Here is a 14,641-nt window from a genome sequence, read left to right as displayed (position 1 = left end):
TGGCGCTATTGGCTAGCGCGATCGGCTGGTAACCGAAAGGTTGGAGGTTCGAGCCCACGCGGTGGTGGTGCCGTGCTTTTTTTCGTTGGGCTGATAGCTTTGAAGATATGTTGTGATGGGGGTGAGAGTTGAGCACGACTGTCTCCGTGGCGCAATTGGCTAGCGCAATGGGCTGTTAACGGAAAAGTTGGAGGTTCGAGCCCTCTCGGGAGTGGTTTGTTGCTTTTTTCTTTGCGCTTATAGCTTTTGTTCTGATGGTGGTGAGAGTGGAGCAGGACTGTCTCCGTGGCGCAATTGGCTAGCGCGATCGGCTGTTAACCGAAAGGTTCGAGGTTCAAGCCCTCCCGGGAGTGGTGTGTTGCTTTTTTCTTTGCGCTGATAACTTTGAAGATATGTTCTGTTGGTGGTGAGAGTGGAGCACGACTCTCTCCGTTGCGCAATTGGCTAGCGCGATCGGGTGTTAACCAAAAGGTTGGAGGTTCGAGCCCACCCGGTGGTGGTGCGGCGCTTTTTTTCTTTTGGGCTGATAGCTCTGAAGAATTGTTCTGACGGTGGTGAGAGTGGAGCAGGACTGTCTCCGTGGCGCCATTGGCTAGCGCAATCGGCTGTTAATCGAAAAGTTGGAGGTTCGACCTCTTCCGGGAGTGGTGTGTTGCTTTTTTCTTGCCGCTGATAGCTTTGAAGATATGTTCTGATGGTGGTGGTGTGGAGCACGACTGTCTCCGTGGCGCAATTGGCTGGCGCGATTGGCTGTTAACCGAAAGGTTGGATGTTCGAGCCCTCCCGGGAGTGGTGTGTTGCTTTTTTTTGTTTGCGCTGATAGCTTTGAAGATATGTTCTGATGGTGGTGAGAGTGGAGCACGACCGTCTCCGTGGCGTAATTGGCAAGCGCGATGGGCTATTAACCGAAAGGTTGGAGGTTCCAGCCCACCCGGTGGTGGTGCGGCGCTTTTTTTCTTTGGGCTGATAGCTCTGAAGAAATGTTCTGACGGTGGTGAGAGTGGAGCATGACTGTCTCCGTGGCACAATTGGCTAGCGCGATGGGCTCTTAACCGAAAGGTTCGAGGTTCGAGCCCACCCGATGGTGGTGCGGCGATTTTTTTTCTTTGGGCTGATAGCTCTGTAGAAATGTTGTGGCGGTGGTGAGAGTGGAGCATGAATGTCTCCGTGGCGCAATTGGCTAGCGCGATCGGCTGTTAACCGAAAGGTTGGACGTTCGAGCCCTCCCGGGAGTGGTGTGTTGCTTTTTTCTTTGCGCTGATAGCTTTGAAGTTATGTTCTGATGGTGGTGAGAGTGGAGCACGACTGTCTCAGTAGCGTATTTGGTTAGCGCGATAGGCTATTAACCGAAAGGTTGGAGGCTAGAGCCCATCCGGTAGTGGTGCGGCGCTTTTTTTCCTTTGGGCTGATAGCTCTGAAGAAATGTTCTGACGGTGGTGAAAGTGGAGAAAGACTGTCTCCGTGGCGCAATTGGCTAGCGAGATCGGCTGTTAACTGAAAGGTTGGAGGTTCGAGCCCTCCCGGGAGTGGTGTGTTGCTTTTTTTTCTTTGGGCTGATAGCTTTGAAGATATGTTCTGATGGTGGTGAGAGTGGAGCAGGACTGTCTCCATGGCGCCTTTGGCTAGGGCGATCGGCTGTTAACCGAAAGGTTGGAGGTTCGAGCCCTCCCAGGAGTGGTGTGTTGCTTTTTTTTTCTTTGGGCTGATAGCTTTGAAGATATGTTCTTATGGTGGTAATTGTGGAGCAGGACTATTGGCTAGCGCGATCGGCTGTTAAGCGAAAGGTTGGAGGTTCGAGCCCACGCGGTGGTGGTGCGGCGCTTTTTTTGGGGGCTGATAGCTCTGAAGAAATGTTGTGACGGTGGTGAGAGTGGAGCAGGACTGTCTCCGTGGCGGAAGTGGCTAGCGCGATCGGCTGTTAACCGAAAGGTTGGAGGTTCGAGCCCACCCGGGAGTGGCGTGTTGCTTTTTTCTTTGCGCTGATAGCTTTGAAGATATGTTCTGATGGTGGTGGGAGTGGAGCACGACTGTCTCCGTGGCGCAATTGGCTAGCGTCATCGGCTGTTAACCGACAGGTTGGAGGTTCGAGCCCTCCCGGGAGTGGTGTGTTGCTTTTTTTTCTTTGCGTTGATAGCTTTGAAGATATGTTCTGATGGTGGTCAGAGTGGAGCACGACTGTCTCCGTGGCGTAATTGGCTAGCGCGATGGGCTATTAACCGAAAGGTTGGAGGTTCGAGCCCGCCCGGTGGTGGTGCGGTGCTTTTTTTTGGGGCTGATAGCTCTGAAGAAATGTTCTGACGGTGGTGAGAGTGGAGCATGACTGTCTCCGTGGCGCAATTGGCTAGCGCGATGGGCTCTTAGCTGAAAGGTTGGAGGTTCGAGCCCACCCGATGGTGGTGCAGCGATTTTTTTTCTTTGGGCTGATAGGTCTGAAGAAATGTTCTGACGGTGGTGAGAGTGGAGCATGACTGTCTCCATGGCGCAATTGCCCAGCGTGATCGGCTGTTAACCGAAAGGTTGGAGGTTCGAGCCCTCCCGGGAGTGGTCTGTTGCTTTTTTCTTTGCGCTGATAGCTTTGAAGTTATGTTCTGATGGTGATGAGAGTGGAGCACGACTGTCTCCGTGGCGTAATTGGCTAGCGCGATGGGCTATTAACCGAAAGGTTGGAGGCTCGAGCCCACCCGGTGGTGGTGCGGCGCTTTTTTTTCTTTGGGCTGATAGTTCTGAAGAAATGTTCTGACGGTGGTGAGAGTGAAGAAAGACTGTCTCCGTGGCGCAATTGGCTAGCGCTATCGGCTGTTAACTGAAAAGTTGGAGGTTTGAGCCCTCCCGGGAGTGGTGTGTGGTTTTTTTTTCTTCGGGCTGATAGCTTTGAAGATATGTTCTGATGGTGGTGAGAGTGGAGCAGGACTCTCTCCATGGCGCAATTGGCTAGTGCTATCGGCTGTTAACCGAAAGGTTCAAGCCCACGCGTTGGTGGTGCGGTGCTTTTTTTCTTTGGGCTGATAGCTTTGAAGATATGTTGTGATGGTGGTGAGAGTGGAGCACGACTGTCTCCGTGGCGCAATTGGCTAGCGCGATGGGCTGTTAACTGAAAGGTTGGAGGTTCGAGCCCTCCCAGGAGTGGTGCGGCGCTTTTCTTTCTTTGGGCTGATAGCTTTGAAGATATGTTCTGGTGGTGGTGATAGTGGAGCAGGACTGTCTCCGTGGTGGATGTGGCTAGCGCGATCGGCTGTTAACCGAAAGGTTGGAGGTTCGAGCCCACCCGGAAGTGGTGTGTTGCTTTTTTCTTTGCGCTGATAGCTTTGAACATATGTTCTGGTGGTGGTGAGAGTGGAGCGGGACTGTCTCCGTGGCGCAATTGGCTAGCGCGATGGGCTATTAACCGAAAGGTTGGAGGTTCGAGCCCTCCCGGTGGTGGTGCGGCGCTTTTTTTTCTTTGGGCTGATAGCTCTGAAGAAATGTTCTGATGGTGGTGAGAGTGCAGCAGGAATGTCTCCGTGGCGCAATAGTCTAGCGCGATCGGTTGTTAACGGAGAAGTTGGAGGTTCGAGCCCTCTCGGGAGTGGTGTGTTGCTTTTTTCTTTGCGCTTATAGCTTTTGTTCTGATGGTGGTGAGAGTGGAGCACGACTGTATCCGCGGCGCAATTGGCTAGCGCGATCGGCTGTTAACCGAAAGGTTCGAGGTTCATGCGCTTCCAGGAGTGGTGTGTTTCTTTTTTCTTTGCGCTGATAGCTTTTAAGATATGTTCTGTTGGTGGTGAGAAAGGAACACGACTATCTCCGTGGCGCCATTGGCGAGCGCGATCAGCTGTTAACCAAAAGGCTGGAGGTTCGAGCCCACCTGGAGGTGGTGCGGCGCTTTTTTCCTTTGGGCTGATAGCTCTGAAGAAATGTTCTGATGGTGGTGAGAGTGGAGCAGGACTGTCTCAGTGGCGCAATTGGCTAGCGCGATCGGCTGTTAACCGAAAGGTTTGAGGTTCGACCTCTCCCGGGAGTGGTGTGCTGCTTTTTTCTTTGCACTGATAGCTTTGAAGATATGTTCTTATGGTGGTGGGACTGGAGCACGACTGTCTCCGTGGCGCAATTGGCTAGCGTGATCGGCTGTTAACCGAAAGGTTGGAGGTTTGAGCCCTCCCGGGAATGGTGTGTTGCTTTTTTTCTTTGCGCTGATAGCTTTGAAGATATGTTCTGATGGTGGTGAGAGTGGAGCACGACTGTCTCCGTGGCGTAATTGGCTAGCGCGATGGGCTATTAACCGAAAGGTTGGAGGTTCGAGCTCACCGGGTTGTGGTGCGGCACTTTTTTTCTTTGGGCTGATAGCTCTGAAGAAATGTTCTGACGGTGGTGAGAGTGGAGCATGACTGTCTCCGTGGCGCAAATGGCTAGCGCGATGGGCTCTTAACCGAAAGCTTGGAGGTTCGAGCCCACCCGATGGTGGTGCGGCGATTTTTTTTCTTTGGGCTGATAGCTCCGAAGAAATGTTCTGACGGTGGTGAGAGTGGAGCACGACTGCCTCCGTGGCGCAATTGGCTAGCGCGATCGGCTGGTAGTTGAAAAGTTGGAGGTTCGAGCCCTCCCGGGAGTGGTGTGTTGCTTTTTTTTTCTTTGGGCTGATAGCTTTGAAGATATGTTCTGATGGTGGTGAGAGCGGAGCAGGACTGTCTCCGTGGCGCTATTGGCTAGCGCGATCGGCTGGTAACCGAAAGGTTGGAGGTTCGAGCCCACGCGGTGGTGGTGCGGTTCTTTTTTTCGTTGGGCTGATAGCTTTGAAGATATGTTGTGATGGGGGTGAGAGTAGAGCACGACTGTCTCCGTGGCGCAATTGGCTAGCGCAATGGGCTGTTAACGGAAAAGTTGGAGGTTCGAGCCCTCTCGGGAGTGGTTTGTTGCTTTTTTCTTTGCGCTTATAGCTTTTGTTCTGATGGTGGTGAGAGTGGAGCAGGACTGTCTCCGTGGCGCAATTGGCTAGCGCGATCGGCTGTTAACCGAAAGGTTCGAGGTTCAAGCCCTCCCGGGAGTGGTGTGTTGCTTTTTTCTTTGCGCTGATAACTTTGAAGATATGTTCTGTTGGTGGTGAGAGTGGAGCACGACTCTCTCCGTTGCGCAATTGGCTAGCGCGATCGGGTGTTAACCAAAAGGTTGGAGGTTCGAGCCCACCCGGTGGTGGTGCGGCGCTTTTTTTCTTTTGGGCTGATAGCTCTGAAGAATTGTTCTGACGGTGGTGAGAGTGGAGCAGGACTGTCTCCGTGGCGCCATTGGCTAGCGCAATCGGCTGTTAATCGAAAAGTTGGAGGTTCGACCTCTTCCGGGAGTGGTGTGTTGCTTTTTTCTTGCCGCTGATAGCTTTGAAGATATGTTCTGATGGTGGTGGTGTGGAGCACGACTGTCTCCGTGGCGCAATTGGCTGGCGCGATTGGCTGTTAACCGAAAGGTTGGAGGTTCGAGCCCTCCCGGGAGTGGTGTGTTGCTTTTTTTGTTTGCGCTGATAGCTTTGAAGATATGTTCTGATGGTGGTGAGAGTGGAGCACGACCGTCTCCGTGGCGTAATTGGCAAGCGCGATGGGCTATTAACCGAAAGGTTGGAGGTTCCAGCCCACCTGGTGGTGGTGCGGCGCTTTTTTTCTTTGGGCTGATAGCTCTGAAGAAATGTTCTGACGGTGGTGAGAGTGGAGCATGACTGTCTCCGTGGCACAATTGGCTAGCGCGATGGGCTCTTAACCGAAAGGTTGGAGGTTCGAGCCCACCCGATGGAGGTGCGGCGATTTTTTTTCTTTGGGCTGATAGCTCTGTAGAAATGTTGTGGCGGTGGTGAGAGTGGAGCATGAATGTCTCCGTGGCGCAATTGGCTAGCGCGATCGGCTGTTAACCGAAAGGTTGGACGTTCGAGCCCTCCCGGGAGTGGTGTGTTGCTTTTTTCTTTGCGCTGATAGCTTTGAAGTTATGTTCTGATGGTGGTGAGAGTGGAGCACGACTGTCTCAGTAGCGTATTTGGTTAGCGCGATAGGCTATTAATCGAAAGGTTGGAGGCTAGAGCCCACCCGGTAGTGGTGCGGCGCTTTTTTTCCTTTGGGCTGATAGCTCTGAAGAAATGTTCTGACGGTGGTGAAAGTGGAGAAAGACTGTCTCCGTGGCGCAATTGGCTAGCGAGATCGGCTGTTAACTGAAAGGTTGGAGGTTCGAGCCCTCCCGGGAGTGGTGTGTTGCTTTTTTTTCTTTGGGCTGATAGCTTTGAAGATATGTTCTGATGGTGGTGAGAGTGGAGCAGGACTGTCTCCATGGCGCCTTTGGCTAGGGCGATCGGCTGTTAACCGAAAGGTTGGAGGTTCGAGCCCTCCCAGGAGTGGTGTGTTGCTTTTTTTTTCTTTGGGCTGATAGCTTTGAAGATATGTTCTTATGGTGGTAATTGTGGAGCAGGACTATTGGCTAGCGCGATCGGCTGTTAAGCGAAAGGTTGGAGGTTCGAGCCCACGCGGTGGTGGTGCGGCGCTTTTTTGGGGGGCTGATAGCTCTGAAGAAATGTTGTGACGGTGGTGAGAGTGGAGCAGGACTGTCTCCGTGGCGGAAGTGGCTAGCGCGATTGGCTGTTAACCGAAAGGTTGGAGGTTCGAGCCCACCCGGGAGTGGCGTGTTGCTTTTTTCTTTGCGCTGATAGCTTTGAAGATATGTTCTGATGGTGGTGGGAGTGGAGCACGACTGTCTCCGTGGCGCAATTGGCTAGCGTCATCGGCTGTTAACCGACAGGTTGGAGGTTCGAGCCCTCCCGGGAGTGGTGTGTTGCTTTTTTTTCTTTGCGTTGATAGCTTTGAAGATATGTTTGGATGGTGGTCAGAGTGGAGCACGACTGTCTCCGTGGCGTAATTGGCTAGCGCGATGGGCTATTAACCGAAAGGTTGGAGGTTCGAGCTCACCGGGTTGTGGTGCGGCGCTTTTTTTCTTTGGGCTGATAGCTCTGAAGCAATGTTCTGACGGTGGTGAGAGTGGAGCATGACTGTCTCCGTGGCGCACTTGGCTAGCGCGATGGGCTCTTAACCGAAAGCTTGGAGGTTCGAGCCCACCCGATGGTGGTGCGGCGATTTTTTTTCTTTGGGCTGATAGCTCCGAAGAAATGTTCTGACGGTGGTGAGAGTGGAGCACGACTGCCTCCGTGGCGCAATTGGCTAGCGCGATCGGCTGGTAGTTGAAAAGTTGGAGGTTCGAGCCCTCCCGGGAGTGGTGTGTTGCTTTTTTTTTCTTTGGGCTGATAGCTTTGAAGATATGTTCTGATGGTGGTGAGAGCGGAGCAGGACTGTCTCCGTGGCGCTATTGGCTAGCGCGATCGGCTGGTAACCGAAAGGTTGGAGGTTCGAGCCCACGCGGTGGTGGTGCGGTGCTTTTTTTTTCTTTGGGCTGATAGCTTTGAAGATATGTTCTTATGGTGGTAATTGTGGAGCAGGACTATTGGCTAGCGCGATCGGCTGTTAAGCGAAAGGTTGGAGGTTCGAGCCCACGCGGTGGTGGTGCGGCGCTTTTTTTGGGGGCTGATAGCTCTGAAGAAATGTTGTGACGGTTTTGAGAGTGGAGCAGGACTGTCTCCGTGGCGGAAGTGGCTAGCGCGATCGGCTGTTAACTGAAAGGTTGGAGGTTCGAGCCCACCCGGGAGTGGCGTGTTGCTTTTTTCTTTGCGCTGATAGCTTTGAAGATATGTTCTGATGGTGGTGGGAGTGGAGCACGACTGTCTCCGTGGCGCAATTGGCTAGCGTCATCGGCTGTTAACCGACAGGTTGGAGGTTCGAGCCCTCCCGGGAGTGGTGTGTTGCTTTTTTTTCTTTGCGTTGATAGCTTTGAAGATATGTTCTGATGGTGGTCAGAGTGGAGCACGACTGTCTCCGTGGCGTAATTGGCTAGCGCGATGGGCTATTAACCGAAAGGTTGGAGGTTCGAGCCCGCCCGGTGGTGGTGCGGTGCTTTTTTTTGGGGCTGATAGCTTTGAAGTTATGTTCTGATGGTGATGAGAGTGGAGCACGACTGTCTCCGTGGCGTAATTGGCTAGCGCGATGGGCTATTAACCGAAAGGTTGGAGGCTCGAGCCCACCCGGTGGTGGTGCGGCGCTTTTTTTTCTTTGGGCTGATAGTTCTGAAGAAATGTTCTGACGGTGGTGAGAGTGAAGAAAGACTGTCTCCGTGGCGCAATTGGCTAGCGCTATCGGCTGTTAACTGAAAAGTTGGAGGTCTGAGCCCTCCCGGGAGTGGTGTGTGGTTTTTTTTTCTTCGGGCTGATAGCTTTGAAGATATGTTCTGATGGTGGTGAGAGTGGAGCAGGACTCTCTCCATGGCGCAATTGGGTAGTGCTATCGGCTGTTAACCGAAAGGTTCAAGCCCACGCGTTGGTGGTGCGGTGCTTTTTTTCTTTGGGCTGATAGCTTTGAAGATATGTTGTGATGGTGGTGAGAGTGGAGCACGACTGTCTCCGTGGCGCAATTGGCTAGCGCGATGGGCTGTTAACTGAAAGGTTGGAGGTTCGAGCCCTCCCAGGAGTGGTGCGGCGCTTTTCTTTCTTTGGGCTGATAGCTTTGAAGATATGTTCTGGTGGTGGTGATAGTGGAGCAGGACTGTCTCCGTGGCGGATGTGGCTAGCGCGATCGGCTGTTAACCGAAAGGTTGGAGGTTCGAGCCCACCCGGAAGTGGTGTGTTGCTTTTTTCTTTGCGCTGATAGCTTTGAACATATGTTCTGGTGGTGGTGAGAGTGGAGCGGGACTGTCTCCGTGGCGCAATTGGCTAGCGCGATGGGCTATTAACCGAAAGGTTGGAGGTTCGAGCCCTCCCGGTGGTGGTGCGGCGCTTTTTTTTCTTTGGGCTGATAGCTCTGAAGAAATGTTCTGATGGTGGTGAGAGTGCAGCAGGAATGTCTCCGTGGCGCAATAGTCTAGCGCGATCGGTTGTTAACGGAGAAGTTGGAGGTTCGAGCCCTCTCGGGAGTGGTGTGTTGCTTTTTTCTTTGCGCTTATAGCTTTTGTTCTGATGGTGGTGAGAGTGGAGCACGACTGTATCCGCGGCGCAATTGGCTAGCGCGATCGCCTGTTAACCGAAAGGTTCGAGGTTCATGCGCTCCCAGGAGTGGTGTGTTTCTTTTTTCTTTGCGCTGATAGCTTTGAAGATATGTTTTGTTGGTGGTGAGAAAGGAACACGACTATCTCCGTGGCGCCATTGGCGAGCGCGATCAGCTGTTAACCAAAAGGCAGGAGGTTCGAGCCCACCTGGATGTGGTGCGGCGCTTTTTTCCTTTGGGCTGATAGCTCTGAAGAAATGTTCTGATGGTGGTGAGAGTGGAGCAGGACTGTCTCAGTGGCGCAACTGGCTAGCGCGATCGGCTGTTAACCGAAAGGTTTGAGGTTCGACCTCTCCCGGGAGTGGTGTGCTGCTTTTTTCTTTGCACTGATAGCTTTGAAGATATGTTCTTATGGTGGTGGGACTGGAGCACGACTGTCTCCGTGGCGCAATTGGCTAGCGTGATCGGCTGTTAACCGAAAGGTTGGAGGTTTGAGCCCTCCCGGGAATGGTGTGTTGCTTTTTTTCTTTGCGCTGATAGCTTTGAAGATATGTTCTGATGGTGGTGAGAGTGGAGCACGACTGTCTCCGTGGCGTAATTGGCTAGCGCGATGGGCTATTAACCGAAAGGTTGGAGGTTCGAGCTCACCGGGTTGTGGTGCGGCGCTTTTTTTCTTTGGGCTGATAGCTCTGAAGAAATGTTCTGACGGTGGTGAGAGTGGAGCATGACTGTCTCCGTGGCGCAATTGGCTAGCGCGATGGGCTCTTAACCGAAAGCTTGGAGGTTCGAGCCCACCCGATGGTGGTGCGGCGATTTTTTTTCTTTGGGCTGAAATCTCCGAAGAAATGTTCTGACGGTGGTGAGAGTGGAGCACGACTGCCTCCGTGGCGCAATTGGCTAGCGCGATCGGCTGGTAGTTGAAAAGTTGGAGGTTCGAGCCCTCCCGGGAGTGGTGTGTTGCTTTTTTTTTTCTTTGGGCTGATAGCTTTGAAGATATGTTCTGATGGTGGTGAGAGCGGAGCAGGACTGTCTCCGTGGCGCTATTGGCTAGCGCGATCGGCTGGTAACCAAAAGGTTGGAGGTTCGAGCCCACGCGGTGGTGGTGCGGTTCTTTTTTTTGTTGGGCTGATAGCTTTGAAGATATGTTGTGATGGGGGTGAGAGTTGAGCACGACTGTCTCCGTGGCGCAATTGGCTAGCGCAATGGGCTGTTAACGGAAAAGTTGGAGGTTCGAGCCCTCTCGGGAGTGGTTTGTTGCTTTTTTCTTTGCGCTTATAGCTTTTGTTCTGATGGTGGTGAGAGTAGAGCAGGACTGTCTCCGTGGCGCTATTGGCTAGCGCGATCGGCTGTTAACCGAAAGGTTCGAGGTTCAAGCCCTCCCGGGAGTGGTGTGTTGCTTTTTTCTTTGCGCTGATAACTTTGAAGATATGTTCTGTTGGTGGTGAGAGTGGAGCACGACTCTCTCCGTTGCGCAATTGGCTAGCGCGATCGGGTGTTAACCAAAAGGTTGGAGGTTCGAGCCCACCCGGTGGTGGTGCGGCGCTTTTTTTCTTTTGGGCTGATAGCTCTGAAGAATTGTTCTGACGGTGGTGAGAGTGGAGCAGGACTGTCTCCGTGGCGCCATTGGCTAGCGCAATCGGCTGTTAATCGAAAAGTTGGAGGTTCGACCTCTTCCGGGAGTGGTGTGTTGCTTTTTTCTTGCCGCTGATAGCTTTGAAGATATGTTCTGATGGTGGTGGTGTGGAGCACGACTGTCTCCGTGGCGCAATTGGCTGGCGCGATTGGCTGGTAACCGAAAGGTTGGAGGTTCGAGCCCTCCCTGGAGTGGTGTGTTGCTTTTTTTTGTTTGCGCTGATAGCTTTGAAGATATGTTCTGATGGTGGTGAGAGTGGAGCACGACCGTCTCCGTGGCGTAATTGGCAAGCGCGATGGGCTATTAACCGAAAGGTTGGAGGTTCCAGCCCACCCGGTGGTGGTGCGGCGCTTTTTTTCTTTGGGCTGATAGCTCTGAAGAAATGTTCTGACGGTGGTGAGAGTGGAGCATGACTGTCTCCGTGGCACAATTGGCTAGCGCGATGGGCTCTTAACCGAAAGGTTGGAGGTTCGAGCCCACCCGATGGTGGTGCGGCGATTTTTTTTCTTTGGGCTGATAGCTCTGTAGAAATGTTGTGGCGGTGGTGAGAGTGGAGCATGAATGTCTCCGTGGCGCAATTGGCTAGCGCGATCGGCTGTTAACCGAAAGGTTGGACGTTCGAGCCCTCCCGGGAGTGGTGTGTTGCTTTTTTCTTTGCGCTGATAGCTTTGAAGTTATGTTCTGATGGTGGTGAGAGTGGAGCACGACTGTCTCAGTAGCGTATTTGGTTAGCGCGATAGGCTATTAACCGAAAGGTTGGAGGCTAGAGCCCACCCGGTAGTGGTGCGGCGCTTTTTTTCCTTTGGGCTGATAGCTCTGAAGAAATGTTCTGACGGTGGTGAAAGTGGAGAAAGACTGTCTCCGTGGCGCAATTGGCTAGCGAGATCGGCTGTTAACTGAAAGGTTGGAGGTTCGAGCCCTCCCGGGAGTGGTGTGTTGCTTTTTTTTCTTTGGGCTGATAGCTTTGAAGATATGTTCTGATGGTGGTGAGAGTGGAGCAGGACTGTCTCCATGGCGCCTTTTGCTAGGGCGATCGGCTGTTAACCGAAAGGTTGGAGGTTCGAGCCCTCCCAGGAGTGGTGTGTTGCTTTTTTTTTCTTTGGGCTGATAGCTTTGAAGATATGTTCTTATGGTGGTAATAGTGGAGCAGGACTATTGGCTAGCGCGATCGGCTGTTAAGCGAAAGGTTGGAGGTTCGAGCCCACGCGGTGGTGGTGCGGCGCTTTTTTTGGGGGCTGATAGCTCTGAAGAAATGTTGTGACGGTGGTGAGAGTGGAGCAGGACTGTCTCCGTGGCGGAAGTGGCTAGCGCGATCGGCTGTTAACCGAAACGTTGGAGGTTCGAGCCCACCCGGGAGTGGCGTGTTGCTTTTTTCTTTGCGCTGATAGCTTTTAAGATATGTTCTGATGGTGGTGGGAGTGGAGCACGACTGTCTCCGTGGCGCAATTGGCTAGCGTCATCGGCTGTTAACCGACAGGTTGGAGGTTCGAGCCCTCCCGGGAGTGGTGTGTTGCTTTTTTTTCTTTGCGTTGATAGCTTTGAAGATATGTTCTGATGGTGGTCAGAGTGGAGCACGACTGTCTCCGTGGCGTAATTGGCTAGCGCGATGGGCTATTAACCGAAAGGTTGGAGGTTCGAGCTCACCGGGTTGTGGTGCGGCGCTTTTTTTCTTTGGGCTGATAGCTCTGAAGAAATGTTCTGACGGTGGTGAGAGTGGAGCATGACTGTCTCCGTGGCGCAATTGGCTAGCGCGATGGGCTCTTAACCGAAAGCTTGGAGGTTCGAGCCCACCCGATGGTGGTGCGGCGATTTTTTTTCTTTGGGCTGATAGCTCCGAAGAAATGTTCTGACGGTGGTGAGAGTGGAGCACGACTGCCTCCGTGGCGCAATTGGCTAGCGCGATCGGCTGGTAGTTGAAAAGTTGGAGGTTCGAGCCCTCCCGGGAGTGGTGTGTTGCTTTTTTTTTCTTTGGGCTGATAGCTTTGAAGATATGTTCTGATGGTGGTGAGAGCGGAGCAGGACTGTCTCCGTGGCACTATTGGCTAGCGCGATCGGCTGGTAACCGAAAGGTTGGAGGTTCGAGCCCACGCGGTGGTGGTGCGGTGCTTTTTTTCGTTGGGCTGATAGCTTTGAAGATATGTTGTTATGGGGGTGAGAGTTGAGCACGACTGTCTCCGTGGCGCAATTGGCTAGCGCAATGGGCTGTTAACGGAAAAGTTGGAGGTTCGAGCCCTCTCGGGAGTGGTTTGTTGCTTTTTCTTTGCGCTTATAGCTTTTGTTCTGATGGTGGTGAGAGTGGAGCAGGACTGTCTCCGTGGCGCAATTGGCTAGCGCGATCGGCTGTTAACCGAAAGGTTCGAGGTTCAAGCCCTCCCGGGAGTGGTGTGTTGCTTTTTTCTTTGCGCTGATAACTTTGAAGATATGTTCTGTTGGTGGTGAGAGTGGAGCACGACCCTCTCCGTTGCGCAATTGGCTAGCGCGATCGGGTGTTAACCAAAAGGTTGGAGGTTCGAGCCCATTCGGTGGTGGTGCGGCGCTTTTTTTCTTTTGGGCTGATAGCTCTGAAGAATTGTTCTGACTGTGGTGAGAGTGGAGCAGGACTGTCTCCGTGGCGCCATTGGCTAGCGCAATCGGCTGTTAATCGAAAAGTTGGAGGTTCGACCTCTCCCGGGAGTGGTGTGTTGCTTTTTTCTTGCCGCTGATAGCTTTGAAGATATGTTCTGATGGTGGTGGTGTGGAGCACGACTGTCTCCGTGGCGCAATTGGCTGGCGCGATTGGCTGTTAACCGAAAGGTTGGAGGTTCGAGCCCTCCCGGGAGTGGTGTGTTGCTTTTTTTTGTTTGCGCTGATAGCTTTGAAGATATGTTCTGATGGTGGTGAGAGTGGAGCACGACCGTCTCCGTGGCGTAATTGGCAAGCGCGATGGGCTATTAACCGAAAGGTTGGAGGTTCCAGCCCACCCGGTGGTGGTGCGGCGCTTTTTTTCTTTGGGCTGATAGCTCTGAAGAAATGTTCTGACGGTGGTGAGAGTGGAGCATGACTGTCTCCGTGGCACAATTGGCTAGCGCGATGGGCTCTTAACCGAAAGGTTGGAGGTTCGAGCCCACCCGATGGTGGTGCGGCGATTTTTTTTCTTTGGGCTGATAGCTCTGTAGAAATGTTGTGGCGGTGGTGAGAGTGGAGCATGAATGTCTCCGTGGCACAATTGGCTAGCGCGATCGGCTGTTAACCGAAAGGTTGGACGTTCGAGCCCTCCCGGGAGTGGTGTGTTGCTTTTTTCTTTGCGCTGATAGCTTTGAAGTTATGTTCTGATGGTGGTGAGAGTGGAGCACGACTGTCTCAGTAGCGTATTTGGTTAGCGCGATAGGCTATTAACCGAAAGGTTGGAGGCTAGAGCCCACCCGGTAGTGGTGCGGCGCTTTTTTTCCTTTGGGCTGATAGCTCTGAAGAAATGTTCTGACGGTGGTGAAAGTGGAGAAAGACTGTCTCCGTGGCGCAATTGGCTAGCGAGATCGGCTGTTAACTGAAAGGTTGGAGGTTCGAGCCCTCCCGGGAGTGGTGTGTTGCTTTTTTTTCTTTGGGCTGATAGCTTTGAAGATATGTTCTGATGGTGGTGAGAGTGGAGCAGGACTGTCTCCGTGGCGCCTTTGGCTAGGGCGATCGGCTGTTAACCGAAAGGTTGGAGGTTCGAGCCCTCCCAGGAGTGGTGTGTTGCTTTTTTTTTTCTTTGGGCTGATAGCTTTGAAGATATGTTCTTATGGTGGTAATTGTGGAGCAGGACTATTGGCTAGCGCGATCGGCTGTTAAGCGAAAGGTTGGAGGTTCGAGCCCACGCGGTGGTGGTGCGGCGCTTTTTTTGGGGGCTGATAGCTCTGAAGAAATGTTGTGACGGCGGTGAGAGTGGAGCAGGACTGTCTCCGTGGCGGAAGTGGCTAGCGCGATCGGCTGTTAACCGAAAGGTTGGAGGTTCGAGCCCACC

This window comes from Rhipicephalus microplus, unplaced genomic scaffold, assembly GCF_043290135.1.
Source record: "Rhipicephalus microplus isolate Deutch F79 unplaced genomic scaffold, USDA_Rmic scaffold_116, whole genome shotgun sequence".
Lineage (NCBI taxonomy): Eukaryota > Metazoa > Arthropoda > Arachnida > Ixodida > Ixodidae > Rhipicephalus > Rhipicephalus microplus.
This window is presented reverse-complemented; position numbering follows the sequence as displayed.